The following is a 23,615-nucleotide window of genomic DNA, read 5'->3' as shown; positions in this document are numbered from 1 at the left end:
ACTTAGAAGAGCTCTTGGGGGCACAATAGACATTATGTATGGATGTAGAGGAAAGGGAGATAAGGAAGACTCCCTTTTGGTTCTTATTTTGCACAAGAGGTGAATGCAAATAACATTCAATGGAAGTGGATAAAATTAAGGACATCTCAGAGATGTCTGTCCTCACCACATCCAAAGCCTAGGTCTTTGCTTTTGTAAACATGCATATTCTCTTTCTCTTCCTTCTTTTCTATTACTATCCAATTACAAAGATTTAGATTATTTGATCAACTAGCTGCATCAAAGCCAGGTTAACATTTAATGGTATAGAATTGTCTATTTTTAAAAACACATATATATGCATTTACGATGTATCAGGCACTGTTCAAGTATTTTTAAGAAATGTTAACCCATTTAATCATCATAACAACCCCATAAGACATGTAAAATTATTATCCTTATTTTATACATGATAAAATTGAAGTACAGGAATATTAATGAATTTTCTCAAGGTTATATAGCTATTAAGCAGTAGAGCTGGGGGTTTGGGTTCAGAGGTTGAGTGGCTAACCATTGGGCATGCTGCCTCAAATTGAATACATTTGTCCAGAAAGGACATAAGTTCACAACAGGATGTCCCCATTACACAGCTCTGGCATTCAGTTCTAGCAAGAGTAGGGTTCTGGAAGGCCTCTTCCAAAAGAGGCTCAGGCCAGTATTCAGGATCAGGAGTTTCTTGTGATCTTCCAATATCCCCAACAGTGACAGTCAACAGTGCAGCACAGCATTCAGACATGTGAGACAGTGTTGCCTAAACAATGAGAATAAAAGCCTTAAATCCTGAGTAGAATTTCTGCAATTGATAGTAATAGTAATCATTGGCATTTATGGAGTATTATAGGTAATTTACAGAAATAAATTGATTTAACCTGCACAGAATCCCATAAGGTGGGTACAATCATCCAAGTTTTAAGATGAAGAAACTGAAGCACAGAAAAGTTAAAAAATTTCCCAAAGCCTTGCATGCTAGGAATTAGGGAAGCTAGGATATAACTCTTAATAGCCTGGCTCCAGAATTATTGTCATTAATTAACATATGATACTGCTATCCTCTGGAAATAGATTCCGGCCACAGCAGAGGGGGGAAAAAAAGGTCTTTCACTCAGAGATTAAAGAGAAACTACCAGAGGGTTCCCCTACTTCTTCTTCACTCAACTTCCTCTATTCATGTCAAGAGAATTTTCCTAGGCCTTCAAGGACAGCAACCATACTGCCCAGTATGCCAGTCCTATACCTTGTCCTCTGCCCAATATACATAGGGATTTCAAAGAGACATAATATCATCATCCTATTTGCTGCTCTCCTACACTTTTCCCTATCCAGTCTGCAACCCCATAAAGAGTAGACTAATGCTCTCCCACAGGGAGCAAGTGCTGCTACTCACACTGGCCATGACTGGATCAGTAACTCCTCATTAAGACATCTTGTATATCCTCTCCTTTGGCACTTTCTGCTTTTCCTGCTTTCTGCCTCCTTGTGGTGAGCAGACCTGTGTAGGGTTCACCTTATCACCATATTGCCACATCTGTCTGCTCTTCCACCTCTGCTACCCTTGTGGATAGATGAGTGAATGACATGAAGACAGGGTCTGCCAAGCAATCCAATCTCTCTTTCTTATTTGCACTCCCACATCCTCACTCCCTGATCAGACCATTCTAATAATCTTCTCTCTAGTCCTCGGTTCCATCTTCAATAATACTTCTAAAGACTCCACTTAAAATACAAATCTGGTCATTTACATTTCTCTATCACATAAACCATAGTTCACTCATGATGGCCAATCTCTTATGCTGGTGAGGTACACAATCTTCCTTCAGCAAACCTTGTCCTTTCATTTGGATCATTCATTTAGAAAGTATCAATACCACGACTAATGCATTGGCTTGTCAAGGAGTCAGTTCTGGTTTTTCTCCCAGAATACATTTTCCATCCAAGCTATGTTGCCAGTAATAATTATACAGAAGTTCTTAAAGTGGTAGTTTCCAAAATTTTATGGATATTTTAACATGAAAACTTTAAAATTTTCTGACACTTGTGTCACACTCCATATACATTAAATCAGAATGTCTGCGGGGTAAGACCCAGACATTAGTATTTTCTGAAGATCAACAGGTAATTCCAACAAGCAGCAAAATTTAAGAACCACTGCCTTAAAAAATTAATCACTACTGTGTCTCACAGCAAAAACAGAAGTATAGAAAAGCAGGGTATAGGTATTTAGACACTCTTAAGGAAGAACTGGCTCTGAAAATCAGAGGTACTGCCCTGGTAAAGCCAGAATGGATATCTCTGTGCTCACCAAATCTGAAGCCAATCAGGGATAGATGACAGATTTCTAGCTTTCACTGATTGGATTTACAGCTAGCCCATATGCCCTGTTCATAATCCCAGCAAGCCTGAAATTGCAGACAGTAAGGGGGAGGGAATTGGGGTTACTGATGAATGCATATACAAATAGTATAACTTCTATAGTTTCTCTCTCTGAAGTATCTGCCAAGGCCAGCCCTTCTTTAATATTCATGCCATCACTGCCATAGTTAAGGTCTTAAGCCCACTCTCTGGGTTGATTGCAACAGCTTCAGAGTTGATTCACCTATTTCCAAACTCCGTCACACTCATCATTTCCCTACACTGATCTTGTCCTGATCTTATTCAGGAGAAGAGTCGAGGACTATAGAAATAATTGTTTTTCTAGCAGAGAGGACACAATAGACCTGGAGGTGATAAAACGGTAATGAGGGCACCTATAAATAAATTACCCACATTCTTTTAGATTTACACTAATGGACATTATCTTCAGGACAGTTCTGGGTATGAATAGTACAGGAAAGTCCTACCTATAAACTGAAGGATAGAGCAGAGAAAATGAGGAAAGACAAACCAAGTAGGATCCTTAAAGCCACAAGAGCCTCCTGCCCAGTCTCCCCTTACATTCCTGGGGAAATGTGAAAGCAGGGCCAGAAACTTCAGGTGTACAAGTTAGTAGCTCTTAATGTATGCGAGTGACCCACCTCAGGCAGAACAAAGCAGATTGACATTCTTCTGATTACTCAGTCTTTACTCAAAATGCTTGTGGTATATAGCAGGGCCAAAAGTCAAAGGCCTCTTGAGTAATAGTTTCTTTCCTTTGCTAAGAAATCCATTAAGTCCTCCAATTATTTTCAGCCTTTGAAATTTTTATTTTAAAAATTAAGTCTTTTTTCATATATAGTTCTATGAATTTTAACATATGTATAGATTCACATAACCACTGCCTCATTAGGATACAGTACTTTTCCACCACCTCCAAAATTCCTTTGTGCTATCCTTTTGTAGTCATACCTTCCCCCACCCTTAATTTTTGGCTACCAGTAATCTGCCGTCAGTCACTATAACTTTATCTTTTCAAGACTGTCATACAAAACCAAACATAGAGTATGTGACATTTTGAGACTGGTATTCTTTTACTGAGCATAATGCCTTTTAGAATCATCCAACTTGTGTGTATCAATAGCTTATTCCAATTTGTTCCTGAATAGTATTTCATAGTATGGATGTAACAAAGTTTATCTAGTCACCTATGGAAGGACATTTGAGTTGTTCATACTCTTTATTTATTAATAAAAGTGCTGCTATAAACAATGTACAGTTTATTGTATAATCTTAAGTTTTCATTTCTCTAAATAAAACACCTAGGAGTGGGACTGCTGGGTCATATGAAAAGGACATGTTCAATTTTTTTAAATCCAAATTATTTACCTGAGTTGAAGTACCACTTTGCATTCCCATCAGTAATTTATGAGAGTTCCAGTTTCTCTGCATCCTTGCATTGGTATGATCAATATTTTTATTTTAGCCATTCTAATATCTGTGCAATCTTATCTCATCACTGTCAGCACTTCCCTAAATGGCTAATGATATTGAACATTTTTCATGTGCATACTTTCCACCCATAGATCCTCTTTGGTAAAATGTCTGTTCATGTCCTTTGTCCATGTTCTAATTTGTTTCTTTTTCAATGTTGTGTTTTGAAAGTTCATTACGTGTTTTAGATAGAAGTTCTTTGTTGGATATGTGATTGACGAATATTTTCTTCAGGTCTGTCACTTGACTTTTTATTCTCTTTAACAAAGATTTTGCAAAGTAAGAGTTTTCATTTTAATAAAGTCAATTTTATTCTTATTTCTTTTATGGATCAGGCTTTTGGTGTCATATCTAAGACATTTTTGCCAGACTCTAGGTCCTGAAGATTTCCTCCTTTCTATTATTCTACATGTTTTATAGTTTTATGTGTTACATTTAGATCTGTGATCCACTTTGACTTATTTCTATAAGGTATGAGGTGCATTTTTATTTATTTATTTATTTTTGCTTATGGATGTCTAGTTTTTCCAATACCATTTACTGAAGACACTATCTTTTCTCCATTCAATTGCCTTTCCACCTTTGTTAAAAATCAACTGATCAGGGGAGGGGCCAAGATGGCCAAATAGAAACAACTCCAGTCTGCAGCTCCCAGCAAGACCAATGCAGAAAAGTGAGTGATTTCTGCATTTCCAACTGAGGTACCCAGTTCATCCCACTGGGACTGGTTAGGCAGTGGAAGCGACCCACAGAGAGTGAGTAGAAGCAGGGTGGGGCGTCACTTCACCTGGGAAGTGCACAGAGCCAGGGGACCTTCCTCCCCAGCCAAGGGAAGTGGTGAGGGACTATGCTACCTGCCTGGGATACTATGCTTTTCCCACGGATTTCTGCAGTCTGTGGATCAGGAGATTCCCTCATGTGCCTACAGCATCAGAGCCCTGAGTTTCAAGCACAAAACCGGGGCAGGTACTGAGCTGCAGGAGTTTTATCCTACTCCAGTGGCATCTGGAACTCCAGTGAGAAAGGAGAACCATCCACTCCCCTGGAAAGGAGGCTGAAGCCAGGGAGCCAAGCAGTCTCGTTCAATGGGTCCCACTCCCACGGAGCCCAGCAAGCCAAGAAACACTGGCTTGAAATTCTCACTACCAGCACAGCACTCTGGAGTTGGCCTAGGATGATCAAGTTTCATAAGGGGAGGGGTGACGATCATTCCCATAACTTTAGTAGGCAGTTTTCCCCTTACAGCGCTAAGGAGACTGGGAGGTTTGGACTGGGCAATATTCACCACAGAGCAGCAAAGCAGCTGCAGCCAGACTGCTCCTCTAGATTCCTCCTCACTGGGAAGGGCATCTCTGCAGGAAATCTGGCAGCTCCCATCAGGGTCTAACAGACAAAACTCTGATCTCCCTGGGACAGAGAACCTGGGGGGAGGGGAAGCTGCGGTAGCAGGTTCAGTGGACTTAATCTTTCCTGCCTGCCAGCTCTAAAGAGAGTGGCTGATCCTGACAAGCAGGATACTCCCAGCACAGGACACCAGCTCTGCTAAGGGACAGACTGCCTCCTCAAGCAGGTCCCAGACCCCTGTGCCTCCTGACTGAGAGAGACCTCCCAACAGGGGTTAACAGACACCTCATACAGGAGAGCTCCGAGTGGCATCAGGCTGGTGTCCCGAAGCTTCCAGAGGAAAGAGCAGGCAGTAATCTGCTGTTCCGCAGCCTCCACTGATGATACCCAGGCAAACAGGGTCTGAAGGGGACCTCTAGCAAACTGCAGCAGACCTGCAGAAGAGAAACCTATTAGGGGGAAAAAAACAAAATAACAACAACAAACCCAGAAAGCAACAACAACATCAACAGAAAAGAACCACCCAACACACACATAAACCCCATCCAAAGATCATCAGCCTCAAAGATCAAAGATAGATAAATCCACAAAGATGAGGAAAAGCCAGCACAAAAACACTGAAAACCCAGAATGCCTCTTCTCCTCCTAATGGGTGCAACACCTCTCCAGCAAGGGTGCAAAACTGGACAGAGAATGAAATAGACAAACTGAAAGAAGTAGGCTTCAGAAGGTGGGTAACAACAAACTGCTGAGCTAAAGGAGCATGTCCTAAGCCAATGCAAAGAAGCTAAGAACCTTGATAAAAGGTTACAAGAGCTGCTAACTAGAATAACCAGTTTAGAGAGGAACATAAATGACCTGATAAAGCTGAAAAACACAGCATGAGAACTTCGTGAAGCATACACAAGTATCAATAGCCTAATTGATCAAGAGGGAGGAAGGATATCAGAGTTCGAAGACAATCTTGCTAAAATAAGGCATGCAGACAAGATTAGAGAAAAAAGAATGAAAAGAAATGAACAAGAAAACGTCCAAGAAATATTTGACTATGTATAAAGACTGAACCTACGATTGATTGGAGTACCTGAAAGAGATAGGTAGAATGGAACCAAGTTGGAAAACACATTTAAGGATATTATCCAGAACTTCCCCAGCATAGTGAGACAGGCCAACATTCAAATTCAGGAAATACAGAGAACACCACTAAGATACTCCACAAGAAAATCAACCCCAAGACACATAATGATCAGATTCTCCAAGGTTGAAAAAAAAAAATGGAAAAAATGTTACGGGCAGCAAGATAGAAAGGTCAGGTTACCTACAAAGGGAAACCCATCAGACTAACAGTGGATGTGTCAGCAGAAACCCTACAAGCCAGAGGAGAGTAGGGACCAATATTCAACATTCTTAAAGAATTTTTAACCCAGAATTTTATATCCAGCCAAACTAAGCTTCATAAGCGAAAAATAAATAAAATCCTTTCCAGACAAGCAAACGCTAAAGAATTTTGTCACCACCAGGTCTGCCTTGCATGGGCTCCTGAAATAAACACTAAATATAGAAAGGAAAAACCAGTACCAGCCACTGCAAAAACACACCAAAATATATAAAGGCCAATGACACTATGAGAAAACAGCATCAACTAGTGTGCTAAATCACTAGCTAGCATCATGATGACAGGATCAAATTCACACATAACAATATTAACCTTAAACATAAAGAGGTTAAATGCCCCAATTAAAAGACACAAATTGGCAAATTGGGTAAAGAGTAAACACCTATATGTGTGCTGTATTCAGGAGACACATTTCACATGCAAAGACACAGATAAGCTCAAAATAAAGGGATAGAGAAACATTTACCAAGCAAACGGAAAGTTAAAAAAAAAAGCAGGGGTTGCAAACCCAGTCTCTGATAAAGCAGACTTTAGACTAACAATTATCAAAAACGACAAAGAAGGGCATTACATAATGGTAAAGGGATCAATGCAACAAGAAAAGCTAACTATCCCAAGTATACATGCACCCAATACAGGAGAATCCAGATGCATATAACAAGTTTTTAGAGACCTACAAACAGGGGTAGACTCCCACACAATAATAGTGGGAGATTTCAACACCACACTGTTAAAGATCAATGAGACAGAAAACTAACAAGAATATTCAGGACTTGACCTCAGCTCTGGGTCAAGTGAACCTAATAGATAGGTAAGGAACTCTCCCCCCAAAATCAACAAAATATACATTCTTCTCAGTGCCACATGACACTTATTCTAAAATTGACCACATAATTGGAAGTAAAACACTCTAAAAATGCAAAATAACTGAAATTATAACAAACAGTCTGACAACAGTGCAATCAAATTAGGACTTAGGATTAAGAAACTCATACAAAACCACACAACTATATGGAAATTGAACAACCTGCTCCTGAATAACTCCTGGTAAATATCGAAATTAAGGCAGAAATCAAGAAGTTCTTTGAAACCAATGGGAACAAAGAGACAATGTACTAATAAAGTGAGTGAGAGTCTCAAAGGGGGGAAATGAGAGAAGAGAAAAACGCTCTCAGATAGTTTTATATTGTTTTATACTCAATATCTGTCTTAAAAAAAAAAGGAAGCAAAACAAAAAGCAGGCAGCCTGGCACCGAGAACTGGACCCAAACCAGGCCTGGGCCTGCCTGGCCCAAGCCTAGTAGTTAAAATTCAACCCCTGACCTAGCCACTGATGTTATCTATAGATTCCAGACATTGTATGGAAGGACATTGTGAAACTTCCTGCTCTGTTCTGCTTCACTTTGACTACTGGTGCATGCAGCTCCTGTCAGTACCCCCTAGCTTGCTCAATCAGTCAGGACCCTCTCGTGTGAAACCTTTAGCATTGTGAGCTCTTAAAAGGGACAGAAATTGTGCACTCAGGGAGCTCGGATTTTAAGACGCTAGTCTGCCAACGCTTCCAGCTGAATAAAGCCCCTTCCTTCTACAACTTGGTGTCTGAGGGGTTTTGTCTGTGGCTTGTCCTGCTACATTTCTTGGTTCCCTGACTGGGAAATGAGGTGATTAACTGACAGACGGTCGAGGCAGCCCCTTAGGTGGCTTACCCTTCCCTGTGGAGCATCCCTGCGGGGGACTCTGGCCAGCTTGAGCGATGCGGATCCTGAAAGGGCTCCTGGGTAGGCCTTTTCCCCGGTGGAACACATCATCAGAGCGGTGCATGGCAGGTCCCCACAGAGGATCAACGTAGTGGCTGAACACCAGGAAGGAGCTGGCACTTGGAGTTCGGACATCTGAAACTCGGTAAGACTGGGCTTTGGAACTTGCCCACTCCATTTGAGTGGAAGCGTGGCCTGATCACCCACGACATGCCTGTACCAGCACTTTGGTTTTTATTTTTGACTTGACTTGAACTGCTTGATACTTTGGTTTTGGTTTTGATCTGGCTTGGTTTTCTTGATACTCTGGTTTTGGTTTTGATTCTGGTTTGGTATAAACTGTAAAAGTGTGTGTGTGTCCTTTTTACCCGTTCTTTGTTTTGTGGTGTGTATGTGGTGTGAGTGTAGTGTTTTTTTCTTGAGGAAGCATGGGGCTATTCTGTTAAAAAAAAAAAAAAAGGATGATTTAACTTTAACCACTGAAAATTCCCTTAACCCACCAGGTTTCCTAACAGGAGATCTAAATCTTAATTGACATACAAAGGTCCAACCAGACCTAGGAGGAACTCACTTCAGGACAGGACGATAGATGGTTCCTCCCGGGTAATTGAAGGAAAAAAAAAAGCCATCTATAACAATTCTAAGTTAGTTTGGACTAAACAAGGTCTTATTAATAGCAAAGGATAATTGAAATCCCAAACTTACAAGGTTTTCAACAAAAGTAAAGTTTGCTAAAAGTTAACAGTGTAACATGTATTATAGTAATTTCTAATCTTGTGGCCTTAGACAGTCTAGTCCACAGACATAAAGGAAGTTCGCTGTGGAAAAGAATGGTTATCTTCGATAAAAGGGAAAAAAGGAGGGGGCAAAATTTATGTAAAAAAAGTTATATGGTAAATTCTTCTCCTGAAATAAATTAACTGGTTGTTTAAAGAAAAAAAAATGTTTGTAATAAGTCAGAAAGTTAAGCCATGTTGAAGAATTGCCTGTAAAAGTCACGAAAAAAATTATTTTAAAAGTGTGTTAGAAAAAGAATTTATGCAAGAAATGTTGTATAATTTAAAAGTAATTAGGCCTCCTGAATGTAAAGCTATTGAAGAAACAGCAAGGTGTATAAGAAAAGTAAAGTATACCTTTGGTAAAGGGATTATAAGGAGGCATAAGAATGTGGACTTTTACCTATATTAAAAGGTTAAAAAATTGTTGTAAAGGTTTAAGCAAGTTTTAAAATGTTAATTGTGTGTAAATTATGTGTGTAAACATATTAGCTAAAGTTAAAGGGGTATCATCCAGTTTTTCTGTGAACTGGACATTAAAGTAAAAACACAATGGGTTTTTCTTAAAGCACTAACCTGCTCTTCAACAAAAATTATAAAAGTTTGAAAAAAGGTCTATAAAAATCTTACCTTATGGTCCGACATTAAAAGTTGAATACATATGTCTACAAAGTTTTATTAAAACTAAGTTTAACATTAATGACCACTAATATAAAGGTGAAATTTAGCTTATCTGGTATAAACATCATACAAAAAGCATTATTAAATATAAAATGGTGTTTGGCTTTCTTTGGTCTAAAAACTAATAAAAATAGGTGCTAAAAGAAATTTCTCAGTAAGAAGGCACCAAAGACTATAAAGTCCACTGTTGATGTCCCCACATTTAAAACAAAAGGTCAATCTCTTAGAAATTATATACTTGGTTTATCTTCCACTTTTTTTTCCCTCAAAACTAAAAGTCTTGTAGCACAGGTAGCACCCCTAGAATTTCCAGTAAACCAGTGCCAGCCTGAAGATCACCTTCTAATCAAAGGGAGGAAAGAAGAAAAACTCGAGCCAGCCTAGGAAGGACCCTACCTTGTGCTACTAACCACCGAGACTGCTGTTCATACAGCAAAAAAGGGATGGACTCATCACACCCCAGTCAAAGCCCCACCCCCTCGAGTTGTGGGCCACAGTCCCAGGGGAATAGCCTACCAAACTAAAGCTAAGAAAAATTTAACTCTTTCATCTATTCTATTACTCTTTCTTCTTTCATCGCTCTATTGCTGACCATCTAGTTATTAACATAACCAAGTCAATTTCACCTCAAACTATTGCATTTAATGCTTGCCTTGTTATACCCTGTGGGGACTTGCCAAGTCAAAGACAGCTCTCTACCTCAGAAAAGTACCCCTGTCCCTCCTGACTCTCCTCAGGTTAGGCATTAGTAAATTAGGACAATTTAATCCGGGAAAATTTCGATAAAGACTCCAGTGTCAACCAGGAGTCTTGCCACTCAATGTAGAGCTTTTATGCCGTAGTTGGTCCAACATTCTGTGGACCACTAAAGAGCAAGGATGGACTGTCCCAACCGGTTTTTGTAATTTCCTAAAATCATACATTTTTTTACTAGAGGATCATACAAGTTAAAGAATTAAACTTTGGCAATTAAGACAAGATACCAAGATGCAAATGCCTGGTTGGAATGGATCAAATATTCCATCCACACATTAAACAAAAGCAATTGTTATGCTTGTGCACATGGCAGAACAGAGGCCCAGATTGTCCCCTTTCCACTAAGGTGGTCTCCAGTCGACCAGGTGTGGGCTGCATGGTAGCTTTTTTCCAGGATTCTACAGCCTGGAGTAATAAGTTGTGCCAAGCTCTCTCTGCTTTATCCTGAAGTCCAGCACCCCGCAGGTCAGCCCCCAAGGGCCATCCAGCTTCTGTCTCCCAACACTAAGTTCACCTCGTGTCTCTCACGACAGGGAGGAAACTTAGCATTCCTTGGAGACCTGAAGGGATGCAGTGAGCTTAAGAATTTTCAAGAGCTTATCAATCAGTCAGCCCTTGTTCATCCCCAAGCAGATGTGTGGTGGTATTGTGGTGGACCTTCACTGGGCACTCTGCCAAATAACTGGAGTGGCACTTGTACTTTAGTCCAATTGGCTATCCCTTTCACCCTGGCATTTCATCAACCAGAGGGAAGAAGAATAAGGCATCGTAAAGCGAGAGAAGCCCCTTATGGGTCTTTCAACTCTCATGTCTATTTAGATGCAACTAGAGTCCCACGGGGAATACCAGATCAATTTAAAGCTTGAAATCAAATAGCTGCAGGATTTGAGTCAATATTTTGGTGGGTGACAGTTAATAGAAATGTAGATTGGATAAACTACATCTATTACAACCAAGAGCAATGAGCTTTTCATGAGTTAAAAGAAAAACTGATGTTGGCCCCAGCCCTGGGGCTACCTGACCTGACAAAACCCTTTACACTCTATGTGTCAGAAAAAGAAAAAACGGCAGTTGGAGTTTTAACCCAGACTGTGGGGCCCTGGCCAAGGCCAGTGGCCTATCTCTCAAAACAACTAAATGGGGTTTCCAAAGGCTTGACCCATGTCTAAGGGCCCTGGCAGCAATGGCCCTGTTAGCACAAGAAGTAGATAAACTAACCCTTGGGCAAAACCTGAATATAAAGGACCCCCATGTTGTGGTAACTTTGATAAATACCAATGGACATCAATGGTTAACAAATGCTAGATTAACCAAGTACCAAAGTTTGCTATGTGAAAATCCCCGCATAACCACTGAAGTTTGCAACACCCTAAACCCCAACGCCTTGCTCCCAGTATCAGAGAGCCCAGTTGAACATAACTGTGTAGAGGTATTAGACTCAGTTTATTCTAGTGAGCCCAACTTCCAAGACCATCCTTGAACATCAGTAGACTGTGAGCTGTACATGGACAGGAGCAGCTTCACCAACTCCTGCAAAGTGACTGAAGAAGAGGACAAGCCCTGCTCCAGTCACACGCAAAAGCTGACTGGCCCACACATGGCCGAAGCATGAGAAAACTCATCGCAGGACTCATTTTCCTTAAAATTTGGACTTGTACAGTAAGGACTTCAACTGACCTTCCTCAGACTGAGGACTGTTCCCAGTGTATACATCAAGTCACTGAGGTAGGACAAAAGGTTGCTACAGTCCTATTATTTTATGGTTATTATAAGTATACTGGAACTCTAAAAAGAACTTGTTTGTATAATGTTATTCTATACAAGGTATATAGCCGAGGAAATGACCAACCTGATGTGTTATGACCCATCTGAGCCTCCCATGACCACAGTTTTAAAAATAATATTAAGGACTGAGGACTGGTGGGGGCTCATAAACTATATGAGTAAAGTGTTAGCCAAAACAGAAGAAAAAGGGGTGCCCAAAGAAGTCACCTTAAAATTTGATGCCTGTGCTGTCATTAATAGTAATAAGTTAGGAATAAGATGTGGTTCTCTTAATTAGAAAAGAGGCTATATGGCAGAAAATAAGTACATTTGTCATGAATTAGGACTGTGTGAAAATGAACGTGGATACTGGTCTTGTGTCATTTAGGCTACTTGGATAAAAAATGAAAAAAATCCTATCCACCTTCAGAAAAGGAAAAGTGGCCCTTCCTGTACCAGTGGTCAGTGTAACCCCTTAGAACTAGTAATAACCAACCCCCTTAAACCTCGCTAAGAAAAAAGAGAGCATGTAACCCTAGGAATGGATGGAGCTGGACTGGATCCTCAAGTAAATATCATGGTTTGAGGAGAAGTTTATAAACGCTCTCCTGAGCAAGTATTTCAAAGCTTCTATGATGAACTGAATGTGCCAGTACCAGAAATTCCAGGAAAAACAAGAAATGTGTTTTTGCAATTAGTCGAGCATGTATCCCAGTCTCTCAATGTCACTTCATGCTACGTATGTGGAGAAACTGTAATAGAAAATCAATGGCCATGGGAAGCCCGAGAATTAGTACCTACAGACCCAGTTCCTGATGAATTCCCAGCCCAAAAGAATCACCCTGCTAATTTCTAGGTTCTAAAAGTGTCAATTACTGGACAATATTGCATAGATAGAGAAGGCAAAGAATTCACTCATCCTGCAGGACGACTTAGTTGTCTGGGACAGAAGCTATATAATAGTACCACAAACAACAACAACAACAAAAACAGCCACCTAGTGGAGTTCATACCAGACTAAGAAAACTCCATTTAGTAAATTTCCAAAGTTGCAAACTGTGTGGACCCACCTGAAGTCCCACCAGGAGTGGAGAGCCCCCACTGGATTATACTGGATATGTGGGCATAGAGTTTATGTCAAATTACCCAACCAGTGGGCAGATAATTGTGTTATTGGCACTATTAAACCATCTTTCATCCTACTGCCCATAAAGAAAGGCAAACTGCTGGGCTTCCCTGTCTATGCTTCCCGCAAAACAAAACAAAACAAACAAACAAAAAAAAACACCATAGCTATAAAAAAAATTAGAAAAATAATGAATGCCCCCCCCCCGAGAGAATCATACAATATTATGGGCCTGCTACTTAGGCACAAGATGGCTCGTGGGGATACCAGACTCCCATTTGCATGCTCAACCAAATCATACAGTTACAAGCTGTCTTAGAAATAATCACTAATAAGACTGGCAGAGGCTTGACTATTCTGGCCCAGGAAGAAACTCAGATGAAAAATGCTATCTATCACAATAAATTGGCTCTCGACTACTTGCTAGAAGCTAAAGGAGGAGTTTGTAGGAAATTTAACCTTACTAATTGCTGGCTACACATAAAAAATCAAAGACAGGCAGTTGAAGATACAGTAAAAGACATAACAAAACTGGCATATGTGTCTGTATAAGTGTGGCACAGATTTGCCCCTGGGGCCATGTTTGAAAGGTACTTCCCAGCACTACGAAGATTTAAAACCGTAATAATAAGAATTATAATAATAATAGGAACCTGCTTACTGCTCCCTTGTCTACTACCTATACTAATTCATGTAATAAAAAGCTGCTACCCTAGTTCATCAAAATGCTTCAGCACAAGTGTACTATATGAATCACTATCAGTCTATCATACAGGAAGACATAAGTAGTGAAAATGAAAGTGAGAACTCACACTAATAAAGTGAGTGAGAGTCTCAAAGGGGGGAAATGAGAGAAGAGAAAAACTCTCTCAGATTGTTTTATACTCAATATGTCTTGAAAAAAAAAAAAGGAAGTGAAACAAAAGGCAGGGAGCCCAGCGCTGAGAACCGGACCCAAACCAGGCCTGGGCCTGCCTGGTCTAAGCCTAGTAGTTAAAATTCAACCCCTGACCTAGCCACTGATGTTATCTATAGGTTCCAGACATTGTATGGAAGGACATTGTGAACCTTCCTGCTCTGTTCTGTTTCACTCTGACTACCGGTGCATGCAGCCCCTGTCATGTACTCCCTAGCTTGCTCAATCAGTCACGACCCTCTCATGTGAAAACTTTAGCGTTGTGAGCCCTTAAAAGGGACAGAAATTGTGCACTCAGGGAGCTCGGATTTTAAGATGCTAGTCTGCCAATGTTTCCAGCTGAATAAAGCCCCTTCCTTCTACAACTTGGTGTCTGAGGGGTTTTGTCTGCAGCTTGTCCTGCTACAACCTGACAAAAACAAGTAATGGGGAAAGAATTCTCTCTTAAATAAATGGTGTTGAAAAACTGGAAGTCATATGCAGAAAACAGAAACTGGACCCCTTCCTTACACCTTATACAAAAATTAACTCGAGATGGATTAAAGACTTAAATGTAAAACCCCAAACCATAAAAACCTTAGAAGAAAACCTAAGTAATACCATTCAGGACATAGGCATGGGCAAAGACTTCATGATGAAAACACCAAAAGCAATTGCAACAAAATCCAAAATTAACAAATGGAATCTAACTGAACTAAAGTGCTTCTGCACAGCAAAAGAAACTATCATCAGAGTGAACAGGTAACCTATAGAATGGGAGAAAATTTTTGCAATCTATCCATCTGACAAAGGTCTAATATCCAGAATCTACAAGGAACTTAAATTTACAAGAAAAAAACAAACACCACCATCCAAAAGTGGGCAAAGGATATAAACAGACACTTCTCAAAAGAAGACATTTATGTGGTCAATAAACATATGAAAAAGAGCTCAACATCACTGATCATTACAGAAATGCAAATCAAAACCACAATGAGATACCATCTCATGCCAGTCAGAATAGCAATTATTAAAACGTCAAGAAACAATAGATGCTGGCGAGGCTGTGAAGAAATAGAAATGCTTTTACACTGTTGGTGGGCATGTAAATTAGTTCAACCATTGTGGAAGACAGTGTGGCGATTCCTCAGGGATTTGGGACCAGAAATCCTATTTGACCCAGCAATCTCATTGCTGGGTATATACCCAAAGGATTATAAATCATTCTACTATAAAGACACATGCACATGTATGTTTATTGCAGCACTATTTACAATAGCAAAGACATGGGAACCAACCCAAATGCCCATCAATGATAGACTGAATAAAGAAAATATGGAACATATACACCAGGGAATCCTATGCAGCCATAAAAAAAGAATGAGATCATGTGCTTTGCAGGGACATGGATGAAGCTGGAAGCCATCATTCTCAGCAAACTAACACAGGAACAGAAAACCAAACACCACATGTTCTCACTCGTAAGTGGGAGTTGAACAATGAGAACACACTGAAATGGGGAGGGGAATATCACATTGCACGGCCTGTTGAGTGGTGGAGGGCAAGGGGAGGGAGAGTATTAGGACAAATACCTAATGTATGTAGGGCTTAAAACATAGATGATGGGTTGTTTGGTGTAGCAAACCACCATGGCACATGTATACCTGTGTAACAAACCTGCACGTTCTGCACATGTATCCTGGGACTTAAAGTAAAAAAAAAAAAATCAATTGGTCATATTTGTTAGGTCTATTTCCGGACTCTCTACTTCGTTCCATTAATCTATGTGTCTATCCATTCACCAACACCATGAAGTCTTGAATAAGTAGGTCTTTAATTTAAGTGTTGTGATTCATCCAACTGTATTCTATTTTCCCCCAATTTTCTTGACTATTCTAGTTCCTTTGCCTCCCCATAAAAAAATTACAAACAGCTTTCTATATTTAAAAAGAATCCCCATGGCATTTTAATGGCAATGATGTTAAATCTGTATATAAATCTACATAGAATTGACATTTTTACTATGTTGTATCTTCCATTCCAAGAACATTGTTATGTTTCTCCATTTATTTAGGTCTTCTTTGATTTTTTATGAACATTTAATACTTCTAAGCATAAAAATTCTTTAAATGTTTTGTTAGGTTTATACATATTTTGGTCTCTTTGAGCATATTTGAATAGTATTGTAATTTTAGTTTCAGTTTCCAATTGTTTACTGATAATATATAGAAATACAGTTGCTTGAGACCTTGTATCTGAAGTTATTAGACCTACCCTTTATGCAACCTTATCTCAACTGTTTTCATGACTTCCAACAACCCCTGGCTATCACTTGTGGTCCTCTACAAGGAATCTTCAGGATCAAAATAAATAGTTTGGGGGACTATCACCACCAGGCTGTCCTCTCAGCAGGCACACCTCCCACCATGTCTAAATAAACAGACATCCTATTTGGAAGTTAGCTTCCCATAAAACTCACTAACCTGCCCAAAGGAAAAAAAAAAAAGTCCTGATAAGGCCATTTCTTACCTGACACAGCAGCTACCACGAGAGCCTAAGATTTGATCATTTATAGTTATTTCACTCCAGAGGCCTAAAGATTGAGCCATAGGCCTATGACCTAGCTCCCGAATCATCAACAAATACTTTAGAGTACAGTTTGGCCACACAGACAGACACATAGGCAGCTGGAACTGCCTAATAAATAGAGAAAATTAATAAGATCTAATATTTGATAGTGCAACAGGGTAACTATAAATAGTAATTTAATTTTACACTTAAAAATAACTAAAAGTATAATTGGATTGTTTATAACACAAAGAATAAATACTTGAGGTAATGGGAAGAAAATAAAATAGAGAACTTCTCAAGGAAACGGTGAGAGACATCGTCAGGAAAATATAGAATAATCAGGCTATTTTAAAGTCCTTTAATTCCCCCATAAGCTAAGGAAAACTATCTAGGAAATATCTTTAGCTCCCATACCCTATGGTGGTGAAGGCAGGAGTATATTGAATGTATCATGTCTCAGAAGTTCTGATTTTCCTCTCCTCACACTGCTTCTACGTAAGGAAATATGTCCTTAGAGACTTTGAGTCTGTGTATATATCAGTGAGGGAAAGGTTATGTAAAGGAAGGGCCTATTCTTAAAACCACAAAGAGAACCACTAAGGCAAACTGATATAAGGCAGGAACCTCTGGGGTCTAATAATCACTCATTGAGTCTCCCCTAAAATTGGTGTGGCAATTTTTAGGAAGATAAGGTACATAGGTGACAACTGCTGTTTTGTGGGCTACTACTTTTATTGTCCTAGAAGACTGAAATTGTATAGGGTCCCCCCAACAATCTCAGCACCTAGGCAGCTAGAGGACAACAGACTTTGGGCCCAAATATAAAGTAGCTATCTTTACCCTCAAGGGTCAGTGTGTGCCTGCCCATGACTGGGCCCTCCACACATCACTCAGTATTCATAAAATGTCCAGTCTCCATCTTTTGCACCCTGACTCACACATTATCATGGAGAGCACCAACTATGGACAGTGCCGTAATATAGTTTGGATATTTGTCCCTGCCCAAATCTCAGGTTGAATTGCAATACCCCATCCTGGAGGTTAGGGCCTGGTGGGAAGTGTTTGGTTCATAGGGATGGATCTCTCATGACTTGGTGTTGTCTTGGTGATAGTGAGTTCTCACAAGCTCTGGTCATTTAAAAGTGTGTGGCACCTTCCCCTCACTCACTATCTGTTGCTCCTGCTTTCACTACATAATATGCAAGCTCCTGCTTAACCTAATGTCATGAGTAAAAGCTCTGTGAGGCCTCCCCAGAAACCATGTGATGTCAATTCTATACTTGCTGTACAGCCTGCAGAACTGTGAGCCAATTAAACCTCTTTTCTTTATAAATTACCCAGTCTTAGGTATTTCTTTATAGGAACGCAAAAACAGAGAATTTTGTCAGGATCATGGGACTAGATTGCAACTCTGGACAGAGCAGCATGTGGAGGCTTGCACTGTGCATTTTAGCTCCAGATCAACTGCAAGAACAAACGGGCAATACTGAGAGGACCCACAGACCCTCTGAAGGAAGTGGACTGCTCCTGCAGGATCCCAGAGACACCCCAAATACGGTGAGTGCCCCAACTGTGGAAGTAGGAAAGGGAGACCCTCCTCTCCCGAACACACAGCTGAAGGTCTGTTTGCAAGAGAAGTTTCTGACTTTACCTGGAGCTGAGTCAAGTCAGAGTGCCAAACCAAGTGAAATACAGGGGTAGAGGAAGCAGCAGAAAGGCCCCAGGAGATCGCGAGATCCCCAAGCAGCCCATTCCTGCCTGGTACCACAAGGATCCATTACAAGGGTGGCCAGAGGCGCAGGGAGTAAAACTCTACAGGAAGAAGGAATTCTCTAGCTGAACTCTGTAACAATTTGAAAGGGCGAGAAGCCTCTTGGCCAGAACTCTGGGGTGGGGGAAGAGGCACAAATCCCGCTTGCAGACTTCACAGGTGGTGGAAGAACTAAAGCTCTTTTCTTTTGCAGCTGGGAGGTGGAAAGTATCCAGCAAGTTTTCAAGCCTGTCTCACCCTCTGCCTGGAAACAGACTCGGGGCTGTTGTGGGCTGCACAGTGGGACTGAGAATGGCCCTCTGGTTTATGTGGCAGCTGGGTGAGGCCTGTGACTGCTGATTTTCCCCCACTTCCCTGACAACCTGCATGACCCAGCAGAGACAGCCACAGTCCTCCTAGGTACACAATTCCTGTGACTTGGGAATCTCAACTCCATCCCCCACAGCAGCTGCAGCAAGACCAGCCCAAGGAGACTCTGAGCTCAGACATGCCTAGCCCCACCCCCACCTGATGGTCTTTCCCTACCCATCCTGGTAGCAGAAGACAAAGGGCATATAATCTTGGGAGTTCTAGGGCCCCACCCACTGCTGGTTGTTCTCCACACTACTACAGCTGATGCTATCTGGAAAGCACTACCTCCTGGCAGGAGACCAACCAGCACAATAATAGAGCATTAAACCACCAAAGCTAAGGACCTTCACAAAGTCCAGTGCACCTTCTGCCACCTCCACCAGAACAGGCACTGATATCTACAGGTGAGAGACCCATAGAGAGTTCACATCACAGGACTCTGTGCAGACCCCAGTACCAGTCCAGAGCTGGGTAGACTCACTGGGTGGCTAGATCCAGAATAGAAACAACAATCACTGCAGTTCGGCTCACAGGAAGCCACATCCACAGAAAAACGGGGAGAGTACAACATCAAGGGAACAATCCGTGGGACAAAAAATCCTGAACAACAGCCTTCAGCCCTAGACTGTCAGGCCTCTGAGCCGAAGCTCAGCCATTGTAACCCCTGTGACCTGCACATATATGTCCAGATGGCCTGCAAGAGCCAAGAAGTCTGGGGCAACCCAAAACTACAGAAGAAGTAAAACAGCCAGCTCTTGTCTTAACTGATTGACCAACCTTACAACATTCCATTATGACTTGTTCCTGCCCTGCCCCAACTGATTGGTCAACCTCGTGACATTCTTCTTCTGGGCAATGAGTCTTATGATCTCCCCACCATGCACCTTGTGACTCCCTCCTCTGCTGACTGTAACTTTCCACTGCTTACCCCAGTCCTATAAAACTGCCCCACCCCTATCTCCCTTTGCTGACTCCTTTTTCGGACTCAGCCCACCTGCATCCAGGTGAAATAAACAGCTTTATTGCTCACACAAAGCCTGTTTGGTGGACTCTCTTCACACGGACACATATGACATTTGGTGCCAAAGACCTGGGACAGGAGGACTCCTTCGGGAGACCGTTCCCATTCTCGCCCTCACTTCGTGAGGAGATACATCTATGACTTCAGGTCCTCAGACCAACCAGCCCAAGGAAAATCTCATCAATTTCAAATCAGGTAAACAGTCTTTTCACTCTCTTCTCCAGCCTCTCTCACTACCCTTCAATCTCCCTGTCCTTCCAATTCCAGTTCTTTTTCCTCTCTAGTAGAGATAAAGGAGACACATTTTATCTGTGGACCCAAAACTCCAGTGCCAGTCACGGACTCGGGAAGACAGTCTTCCCTTGGTGCCTAATCACTGCGGGGACCCCTGCCTGATTATTCACCCACATTTCAGAGGTGTCTGATCACCATGGGGACGCCTGCCTTGATTCTTCACCTTAGTGAATAATCCAGTACTAGAGTCCATAAAAACTCCCCTGGGTGGCAAGTACCACAACCCACCTCCATGTCTCTACCCTCTCTTTTCTCTGGGCTTGCCTCCTTCACTATGGGCAACCTTCTACCCTCATTTCCCTCTTCTTCTCCCTTAGCCTGTGTTCTTAAAAACCTAAAACCCCTTCAACTAACACCTGACCTAAAACCTAAACGTCTTATTTTCTTCTGCAATACTGCTAGGCCCAAATACAAACTCAACAGTGGTTCCAAATGTTCAGAAAATGGCACTTTTGATTTCTCCATCTTACAAGACCTGGATGATTTTTGTCGAAAAATGGGCAAATAGTCTGAGATGCCTGACATCCAGGCATTCTTTTACACATTTGTCCCTCCATAGTCTCTGCTCCCAATGCGACTTATCCCAAATCTTTCTTCTTTCTCTCCTGTCTGTCCTTCACCCCAAGCTCTGAGTCCTTTGAATCCTCCTTTGCTATGGACTCATCTGACCTCTCCCCTCCTCCCCAGGCTGCTCCTTGCCAGGACAAGCCAGGTCCCAATTCTTCCTCAGCATCCGCTTCCCCACCATATAATCCCTCTATCACTTCCCCTCCTCACAACCAGTCCAGCTTACAGTTTCATTCTGCGACTAGCCCTCCCCCAACCTGCCCAACGATTTCCTCTTACAGAGGTGGCTGGAGCTGAAGGCATAGTCAAGGTTAGTGTTCCTTTTTCTTTATCTGACTTCTCCCAAATCAGTTAGTGTTTAGGCTCTTTTTCATGAAATATGAAAACCCAGCCCAGTTCATGGCCTGTTTGGCAACAACCCTTAAATGCTTTACCACCCTAGACCCAGAGGGGCCAGAAGGCCGCATTATTCTCAATATGCATTTTATTACCCAATCCGTTCCCGAAATAAAGCTCCAAAAATTAGATTACCATTGCTTTTGGTGTTTTGGACATGAAGTCCTTGCCCACGCCTATGTCCTGAATGGTAATGCCTAGGTTTTCTTCTAGGGTTTTTATGGTTTTAGGTTTAACGTTTAAATCTTTAATCCATCTTGAATTGATTTTTGTATAAGGTGTAAGGAAGGGATCCAGTTTCAGCTTTCTACATATGGCTAGCCAGTTTTCCCAGCACCATTTATTAAATAGGGAATCCTTTCCCCATTGCTTATTTTTCTCAGGTTTGTCAAAGATCAGATAGTTGTAGGTAAGCGGCGTTATTTCTGAGGGCTCTGTTCTGTTCCATTGATCTATATCTCTCTTTTGGTACCAGTACCATGCTGTTTTGGTTACTGTAGCCTTGTAGTATAGTTCATGTCCAAAACACCAAAAGCAATGGCAACAAAAGCCATAATTGACAAATGGGATCTAATTAAACTAAAGAGCTTCTGCACAGCAAAAGAAACTACCATCAGAGTGAACAGGCAACCTACAACATGGGAGAAAATTTTCACAACCTACTCATCTGACAAAGGGCTAATATCCAGAATCTACAATGAACTCAAATAAATTTACAAGAAAAAAAACAAACAACCCCATCAAAAAGTGGGCGAAGGACATGAACAGACACTTCTCAAAAGAAGACATTTATGCAGCCAAAAAACACATGAAAAAATGCCCATCATCACTGGCCATCAGAGAAATGCAAATCAAAACCACTATGAGATATCATCTCACACCAGTTAGAATGGCAATCATTAAAAAGTCAGGAAACAACAGGTGCTGGAGAGGATGTGGAGAAATAGGAACACTTTTACACTGTTGGTGGGACTGGAAACTAGTTCAACCATTGTGGAAGTCAGTGTGGCGATTCCTCAGGGATCTAGAATTAGAAATACCATTTGACCCAGCCATCCCATTACTGGGTATATACCCAAAGGACTATAAATCATGCTGCTATAAAGACACATGCACACGTATGTTTATTGCGGCATTATTCACAATAGCAAAGACTTGGAACCAACCCAAATGTCCAACAATGATAGACTGGATTAAGAAAATGTGGTACATATACACCATGGAATACGATGCAGCCATAAAAAATGATGAGTTCATGTCCTTTGTAGGGACATGGATGAAATTGGAAACCATCATTCTCAGTAAACTATCGCAAGAACAAAAAACCAAACACCGCATATTCTCACTCATAGGTGGGAATTGAACAATGAGATCATATGGACACAGGAAGGGGAATATCACACTCTGGGGACTGTGGTGGGGAGGGGGGAGGGGGGAGGGATAGCATTGGGAGATATACCTAATGCTAGATGACGAGTTAGTGGGTGCAGCACACCAGCATGGCACATGTATACATATGTAACTAACCTGCACAATGTGCACATGTACCCTAAAACTTAAAGTATAATTAAAATAAATAAATAAATAAATAAATAAAATAAAATAAAATAAAATAGATTACAGCCCTAAAACCCCACAACAGGACTTAATTAACCTCGCCTTCAAGGTGTACAATAACAGACAAGAGGCAGCCAAATGGCAACGTACTTCTGAGTTGCAATTACTTGCCTCCCCTGTATGAGAAACGCCAGCCACATCTCCAGCACACAAGGACTTCAAAACGCCTAAACTGTAGCAGCCAGGCATTCCTCCAGGACCTCCTCCCACAGGATCTTTCTTCTAGTGCCGGAAATCTGGCCACTGGGCCAAGGAATGCCCGCAGAGCAGGATTCCTCCTAAGCCATGTCCCATTTGTGTGGGACCCCACTGGAAATTGGACTGTCCAACTCACCCAGCAGCCACTCCCAGAGCCCCTGGAACTCTGGCTCAAGGCTCTCTGACTGACTCCTTCCCAGATCTTCTCAGCTTAGTAGCTGAAGACTGACACTGCCTGATCGCCTTGGAAGCCTCCTGGACCATCACAGACACTTTGGCTAACTCTTACAGTGGAGGGTAAGTCCATCCTCTTCTTAATCAATAAGGAGGCTTTACCTTCTTTTCAAGGGCCTGTTTCCCTTGCCTCCATAAATGTTGTTGGTACTGACAGCCAGGATTCTAAACCTCTTAAAACTTCCCAACTTTGGTGCCAACTTGGACAATATTCTTTT

The 23,615-nt window shown here is 41.4% G+C and overlaps 2 long non-coding RNA genes across 2 annotated transcripts in view; one reads left to right on the top strand and one right to left on the bottom strand.

The window, feature by feature from the left end:
• The window catches only part of LOC134809368 (uncharacterized), a 141,585-nt gene that overhangs the window by 12,220 nt on the left and 105,750 nt on the right, over positions 1–23,615 (bottom strand). The gene's annotated exons all lie outside the window — the stretch shown is intronic.
• Positions 7,890–23,615, top strand: part of LOC134809369 (uncharacterized) — a 68,375-nt gene continuing 52,649 nt past the window's right edge. The window contains exon 1 of the long non-coding RNA XR_010154907.1: positions 7,890–8,524. This is a non-coding gene — a long non-coding RNA (uncharacterized LOC134809369). The remainder of the gene's footprint in view (positions 8,525–23,615) is intronic.

This window comes from Pan troglodytes, chromosome X (assembly GCF_028858775.2).
Source record: "Pan troglodytes isolate AG18354 chromosome X, NHGRI_mPanTro3-v2.0_pri, whole genome shotgun sequence".
In the NCBI taxonomy this organism is placed as follows: Eukaryota; Metazoa; Chordata; class Mammalia; order Primates; family Hominidae; genus Pan; species Pan troglodytes.
Note: the sequence above shows the minus strand (reverse complement) of the source record. Positions and strands in the feature narration are given on the sequence as shown.